Below are 8,527 nucleotides of genomic sequence, written 5' to 3' on the forward strand. Positions count from 1 at the left end.
CTCATGTGGAGCTCAATCCCATGAACCATGAGATCATGACCTGAGCCGAGATCAAGTGTCAGATGCTTAACCAGCTGAGCTACTAACTCGCCCCTCCCTTCAAGATTCTAATCAGTTTGAACTTCATATTATTCCTTAACACACCATGCTTCTTTATGCATGCTTTTTCCTTCTACCTGGGATGTCTTTCTCTGTCTTCTTTATCTGTTTAATTCAACTCAAAGGTCACCTTCTTTGAGGAAACTTCCCTGCATTAAGTGGCTCACTTCTTTTCCTGATGCCCCTTCACTCTTTGTACTTAAATTATTATAGCATTCACATTTTATTATAATTATAGTAGATTTTATATCCATTTGAAACGTAAAATCTGAATCTTAGGCCTGGAATTTGAATACACATGGTTCTGACTCTTGAGAGCAGGCCCATTTAATGGTATCAGTTCATTTATATATCTCTGTCTCCAACTAGATAGTGTTTCTCACCAGACAGGGCATCAATTAGAAGTCTGTATATCTTGGGGCACCTGGGTGGCTCAGTCGGTTGAGCGTCCAACTTCGGCTCAGGTCATGGTCTCGCAGTTCGTGTGTTTGAGCCCCGCATCGGGCTCTGTAGTAACAAACAGCTCAGAGCCTGGAGACTGCTTTGGATTCTGTGTCTCCCTCTCTCTCTCTATCCCCCTCCCCTGCTCATGCTCTATCTCTCTCTGTCTCTCAAAAATAAATAAATGTTAAAAAAAATTAAAAAAAAAAGAAGTCTATGTATCTCTCTTGGCATTTAACATAACCTGCTGCATAATGCAGATTCAATAAAAATTAGAGGAATAAACTGATTTATGCTATGGGCTATAAATATTCTCAAGTATAAATCACAGAATCCTTGCTTATAATAATTTCTTGAACTTCAGCAATAGTAAATATAGTAAAGTGAATTTTATGCAAATTTGAATCATGCAAATTTGTGCTTTAAGATAATAATAATAATGATACATTTTATTTAAAAATGTCAAATAAAGGAAATTACCCCAAATTAAGATACCTCAAGAACTGAATGTTTAAAGCTGATTAGCCATAGTTCCATTTGATGGTGTCACTTTTGCATCAGCTCAATTGATCTAAAATTACCCAAATTATCTCTTATGTGCATAACTGACAAATAAGTACGTGAATACTTGTATGACACCAAAGAAAGTGTGTTAGCATTTTGCGATATATCTTTTGGGAAAGGTAGAATCTTTTTTGCCTAATGAAAAAATTTTGTTTATAAAATGTTACATATGATGGTTGACATATAGATTAACAACATTTTGTCCACTTAATTCATGTGAAACTGTGTAATTTCTTTAGCACTAGACTATAAACAGTTACCAGGACAACAGCTGAAAAATACTGCATGCCAAAGAACAGATCATTTTTCCAAATTTACTTTTTGTCTCCACTTAGGTCTTATTCAGTTCTGTCTGTTGCATATTTCTTCATTTATTTGCTTATCCATTGATATCTGCACCCTAAGGGCTGGTTCCTTACAGAGCTGGTCTTAAGAACCTCCAGGGAAGAACTGAATTAAAGACAGTGTCACTGGAAACTAAGAGGCAGTAACACGGGGAGGGGGGAGGGTGTAGTAAGTGACGGAGACAGGAGGTCCATCCTGTCTGAATAGGTGAAGGCTCTTACTCAAGTCAGATAATTGGTTGGTGATGTGAAGAGCCACACAGCTGAGTATTAGGAGTCAAGAACACTTCCAGTGATAGAAGGAGACCTCAACAAGGCAGAACACTCTAAAGTTTCAGACTCGGTTAGCCTATGACTTTGGGCTTGCCACTTGGGCACAAGAGCAGAGGCTATGAGAGAGCAGAGTGCAGAGTTAGCTCCAGTGGCTATCAAGCAGAGTATGTGCCAAAATCAAAAAGACTGCATTATTGGAAAGATGATCCCTTGATTTTTTTTTTAATTGCAATAAGAAAAAAAATGTAGACCACCACAAAAAATCCAGATATTTGATCCATTGCTTTCTTTCAGTGATGAAAGAATGGCTCTTCTATATTCAGAACAGTCTTGCATAAGAGAGCTAGCCTTTCTAAGTTTGTGATGGGGTGGACCACAGATTTATTGTTTGAAACAAAGCTGATTCAATGCAAGAATGATTGTGAGGTATTGAGGATGGAAATAGAGGTATGCTCTGGCTCATTTTATTACTTTTCTCGTGACAGAAATTGTGGGGCCACAGTTCAAATCACTACAAACTTCTTATCTCCCACACAATACTAGAAACACATAGCTCTTATACTTTTTTAGGAACATCAAAAGCAGGAAGCATTTCCCTAAATAAAGACGACTTGTTTAGAAATATAAAGTCTATGTTCTGAGAAGTAGTGTGATTTGCTTAAGAATAATAGATAATAATTCTAGTTTTTTTTTATTCCATGTATTAAAAAAATTTTTTTTTACATTCATTCATTTCTGAGAGACAGAGAGAGACAGAGTACAAGCAGGGGAGGGGCAGAGAGAGAGGGAGACACAGAATCTGAAGCAGGCTCCAGGCTCTGAGCTGTCAACCCAGAGCCTGACGCGGGGCTCGAACTCACAAACCACGAGATTATGACCTGAGCCAAAGTAGGACACTTAACCGACCGAGCCACCCAGGCTCCCCGTATTCCATGTATTTTCCAGAAGAATGTATATTTACAGGGATTTGTGTGTGTGTGTGTGTCTTAGTCCACCTTAGCTGACATACAAAATACCATATAAAACTTAACTTGGGTGGCTTGAATAGAAATTTATTTTCCCATTGTTCTGGAGGCTGGGAAGTCCAAGGTTCAGTTTCAGGTGAATGCTCACCTACTGGCTTGCAGATGGCTACCTTCTTGCAATGTCCTCACATGGCAGGGAGAGAGAGGAAAAAAAAGAGAACAAAGCTCTCTTGTGTCTTTTCTCATGAGGACACTATTCCCATGATGAATGTCCTACCCTCATAAACTTGTCTAAACTTAATTATTTCCCAAAGGCCTGTCTCCAAACATCATCACATTGGGGTGTAGGACTTCAACACATGAATTTTGAGAGGGCACAAACGTTCAGTCCATAAGAATTACATGAAATCTCTGGATCATGTAGGGGATATTTTCTAAATTTCCTATGAAAATAAGCCATCTCACTTGCAAAGGAAAGAGAGTATCCAGTAATGACACTGATGAGGGTGTAAGGCTAAAGGCTCCCTTTGTTATGTCTCATAACCTGTCATTGCTATCGCAGGCAGGAAAAGAGGGGTCAGAAGTATTTCCTCATCAGAGAAAGTGTATGTCATTGCACAAAAAGTATTTAGAAAATGTTTTTTTCTATACAAGTTATTGTATAGGACTTTTTGGAGATGCTCACAAAGTATGATTGTTTTCCTCAAGTAGTATCATCTATTTGAGTATGTGGTCCAGTTCAGCTGTTTTAAGGACCCATGCCTAACCTATCAGAAACAGCCGACACATATAAGGAGAAATTCTGTTAATGGAACACAGGTTTCTATGAAATGTATTTCCAATTGACCCTTAACTGACTTCACTCTATCTGTGCTTGACTCATACTGATGTCTTCCTTCACCTTGCTGACTGACCTCATGACACTGCCGTCCTTTCAAGTTTGACAGGCAGATTGCCTGCCTTTTCTGATTCTGACCCCTCTCACTTTGTTCTTTGTGTAGGAGGAAGGAAAAAAATCCCCTCTAAAAACCAGAGGCAAAATCTCTTTGATAAAGGAATGAAGGAAAATACTTTGATAGCTTCTTGGGGGGGGCGGCGGCAAATGTGAAAGCTGGCCTCTTCCCTCCAAAGCATAATTTAGACAGGCTCTAATTAAGCAAAGGGAGAGATGATATGCTCTGCCTGAAAACAGTAATAGGAAGGGGAGTGTAGGAGACAGAACAAGATAAGAAAAGATAAGAAATGAGGACTGAAGAGAGAACAAGAAAGGAGGAGGTTAGTCAGGGCTCAACGAGGAATCAGGCAGTATTGACAGAGCTGAAAAGGCCTTTTCATGTTTGATTTCAAGTTCTTTGATACAAGCTTGTGTTGGGGGCTCTTTGAAAAAGTGATTGGGGGACATGCAACATGGGGTTCAGGGTTGGGAAGAGGCAAATGTACAGCAGAAAAGAGAAAGCACAGGTAAAGAGAATTTAGCAGCACCAGAAAATAAGAACCAGAGATGTCAAGGATAAATGCAAGCAGTAGTCCCCAGGGGGACTCAAGTGTAAGACTCCCGGAGCTTTAGAAAACTGGGGAGGGCGGCAGTGGTAATTCTGGTTGCTCTCTATAGGTGGGATCAACATGGGACTAAATGTAATTAAATCTAAAGGGGCAAGAGGACCCAATTGGGGCTGGAGGACTTTGAAGACATTCATCCTACTGGAATGTGGGTTATGTCTTCTCTGTAGAGTTTGTTTCAATCTACAGGACTTGCAACCAGACTTATCAGCTTCCTCCCAAGACCCTCAGTATTATCGTCTTCTCAGATCTGTCCCAGGGCTTTTAGACTCCAAATATCAGAGAAAATATAAATGTAAACATGAGAAGAGCATTTGACTCAAACGAATGAGTGAGGGCAGTAAGTTCATAAATCCTGACAATGACAGTCTGACTCACTGCCTTTCATTTCATACTTATAAAGTTTCTGCTCTGTGCCGGACAATATGCTAAGCATTGTAGGAGTGACAAAGATGAGTTCTTGAATCCAAGAAGTCAACTATGCAGGAAGAATCGCGTAAACTTACCAACATGATATAAGGTGGAAAGAAGTACCATGTGAAAACAGTCTAAAGGGTGTTATAAGTTGTCAAAGGTGAGAGAGTTCTTTTCTAGTTAGGGGTCATGGAAAATTATTTTATATAGACTTTAAAAGATAGATAAAGTTTTTACAAGCATTGGTGAGGAAGGGAAAGTGATATAAAAGATAAAAGCCAAATGTTCAAACAACTAGCCACTCAAACCAACAAATATGAAAATTATCCCAGAAGAATAAGAGAAGGCATTTTTCTAGTAAACACACATACAGTTTAACTGCTTGGAAGAAGAGTATGTCTCACACTTAACACTAATAGCAATGGTAATCATGATGGTATTTATTGTTATTTAAAAAATGTCTTTTAGGTATCAGATACTTTAAGTACGTTACTTCTCTCTCTCTCTCTCTCTCTCTATATATATATGTATAGTTCATATATGTATATATATATATGTATGCATATATAATATATTATATAGAGAGAATATATATTATATAGAGAGATTTATATGATATATAAATATATATAAAAATTCAGGGTAAATATTATCATTTCATTATATATGTAAGAAAATTAAGGATCAGAGAAAGCAAATTATTTGCCAAATGTTATATGGCTAATAATTGGCACAATCAAGATTGGAATCTGATACCAAAATCCCATTTACCATGCTCTGTTGCTTCTGAGCAGTTTCACAAATTTATAAAAAGTAAACAGAATCAGAATCAAACCAATGGAAACGTGTTTGATGTGAACTGTGTACTTAGGGCTAAACTTTGAACAATGACATATAGATCAAGGATTGTTTGCAGTTAGTAGGCAAACTGTGGTTCAAAGCTCTTCTTTGAAACTTGGTGTTCCTCAGGGTACTTTTCACTATGGTCTCTCTTTCTCCTCCGATCACACGGCTACAATGACCCTCTACAAATTGACGATTCCTGAACCTCTATCTCCAGCCTTGATATTGTTCCAAAGGACAAGGAGTACTATTCAACTGCCCATCAACTTCTCCACTTGGAGGTCTTAAAGATACTTCAACATGCAAAACCAAGGTGCTCTGCTTAATAATTACACTAAGTCAACAGGGTAACACAAGGACTATTTGAGTAAACCGGCCACTCTATCTTAAGCTCGATATATCCCAAACTGATATATTTCATCTCACTCATATCACTTGACTCTACCTGCAACTGTCATTTCCCATTAGCACTACTCTTATCCAGGCTGCTTACTGGACCACTTTATTGCAAAAACCTCCTAAGTGGTCTTCACAATCGTGTTCCCTTTTATGATAAGATAGATGGTTTCAAAACACAAATGTGATTTGTATCAGCTCCCTTTTTAGTCTGCCATTCTCTTAGGAGGAGGTGTAAATTTGATGTAAAAAGTCTTTGAGATATGGCCCCTGATAACTGTGTCAGACATTCTCTTTAGAGGGCAAGTTGCCTCATCATCAAACTTTGTATTTCATTGAAATTGCATTTCTTCAAGTTCCTTAAATATGCCATGCTCCTACCTCTGGGCCTTTGCACTGTTCTGTACATTTGCCCAGCACACTCTTCCCTCTATTTGGTCCACCTCCACTTTTTAGTCTGGTTTCCACTGAGAGGTTACTTATTCCAGGAAGCCTTCCCTAACCCCCTTGAAAAATGTCACATGTTCCTCCTGACCCCACTTATCATTGCATCCATCATGCCATGTTGTGATTGTGGGCATAACTGTCTGTCTCCTATTAGATGTAAGCTCAGTGAGAGCAGGGATGGTGCCTGTTGCTTGTCAAGTAAAATTCCCATTCACTTGATGGTTTCTGTTCATTTTCCGCTATGTGTGGCCACCCTAGTTTCATTTCCTAAGGAACATGCTAACAGGAACAGTCCTTGCTCTTTACTCCCAAGTGAGAGGTTTTGCTGATTATTCCCATCAAAGCACAGTGTCTCGTATGCAGACTTCAACTTTTTGAATGAATAAATAAAACTTCCATCTATTAAGTGCTACTCTGCCCAAGACCCTATTCTGAGCCATTCACATTCATTAATTTATTTTATCCTCATCTAGTCATGAGTGAGGTATTATCACTATCCTCATTTTATAGATGATGAAAATAAAGGTCGGAAAAATTAGCTAACTCACTCAAAGTCATGTAGGGCTAAGTGGTTGGGCAGAAATTCAAACGTGGTGCCTGAGCTCACATGTTGACCAGTGACACTTTACTGCCTTTCTGATCACAGGGCAGGGAAGGAATATCAGAGACTTGCTCCATAATGGAGAATATGGAAGGAGATCAAAGGATGGCACAAAGCCAATTTATTATCAGAGGGAAGATTCAAATAGGACCTGGGCTGATGAGACAGGTTGTTACTCCTGGTTTAGGCTTGTCAGCAGCCTGATCAATTGGTGGCTGACACAACACGCCTCAGCCTGATGTGCACATAGTATTTGTAGTTATGTGACTATTTATCGTATTGAAATAATTCACTTTAGTTAATGCCTACTACTTGCCAGGCATTTTGCATATGACCCTTCTAACCTTTTGATGAAATAATGACATTAGATTGTCCAGCCATGCAGAATATATGCGCACACACACACACACACACACACACACACACCAGCATAAAACTTGAAATATGGTTTGTAAAGTTACAACGATCTCAGAGCTTATAGAATCTGAGATTTCCCAAATGCACTGTCTTCCTCCACCTTAAATTCTTCTCTGAACAAATACATTCAGCATTGATTCAGTTAATGTTACTAAGGGTTAACTATGGATCTGACACTGTGAAAGGTTTTGGGATATTTTGCCGCTGCCTAGCAACACTGTTTACAGTTTGTTCCATAAAATGGGGTTAGTTCTTCATAATTAATGCTGTTGTTTTCATATATTTGAGTTAGGACTCCTCATCAGGGATAGTAGGAGAGTGGTGACCCACCCACACTCAAATGGGCAGGCAAGGTCAGCAATGCCTCTCACTATGGAGTGAGGAACGAGGTTTGTTCCCATTAGTGTGTTCCTTAGGAGGCAAAACCTAGTGTAGCCACACGTGGCAGAAAATAAACAAAAATTATCAAAAAAATGGGAATTTTAGTTGACCAGCAATAAAGAACTTGTCGATGCTATGCCAAATCTCCCAGAAGGGCTAGAAGTTTATGTAAAAAGGCATTGATAAACCTTTGCCTAAATGGTTGCCCTAGTGAGTTGCATTGTAATTCATTTATTTATTTTTTAAAGTTTTTATTTTAATTCCAGGTAGTTGACTTACAGTGTAATATTAGTTTCCGGTGTACAATACAGAGATTCAGCACTTCCATACATGATCCAGTGCTCATCACGACAAGTGCACTCCTTAATCCCCATCACCTGTTTAACCCATTGCCTCACCCACCTCCCCTCTGGCAGCCAGCAGTTTGTTCTCTACAGTTAAGAGTCTGTTTCTCCGTTTGCCTCTTTCTATCTTCTTTTCCCTTTGCTCACTTGTTTTGTTTCTTAAATCCCACAGATGAGTGAAATCATATAGTATGTGTCTTTCTCTGACTTAAGCCATATAATTTATTTTTAAAAAATACACTCAATTAGTATTTAAAATTTTATTTTATTTTTTTTTTAATTTTTTTTTTCAACGTTTATTTATTTTTGGAACAGAGAGAGACAGAGCATGAACGGGGGAGGGGCAGAGAGAGAGGGAGACACAGAATCGGAAACAGGCTCCAGGCTCCGAGCCATCAGCCCAGAGCCTGACGCGGGGCTCGAACTCACGGACCGCGA

The sequence above is a fragment of the Lynx rufus genome, unplaced genomic scaffold (genome assembly GCF_022079265.1).
Source record: "Lynx rufus isolate CCGP_SWC_20201006 ecotype Redwood Valley unplaced genomic scaffold, mLynRuf1.p SCAF_3, whole genome shotgun sequence".
NCBI classification, from domain to species: Eukaryota; Metazoa; Chordata; class Mammalia; order Carnivora; family Felidae; genus Lynx; species Lynx rufus.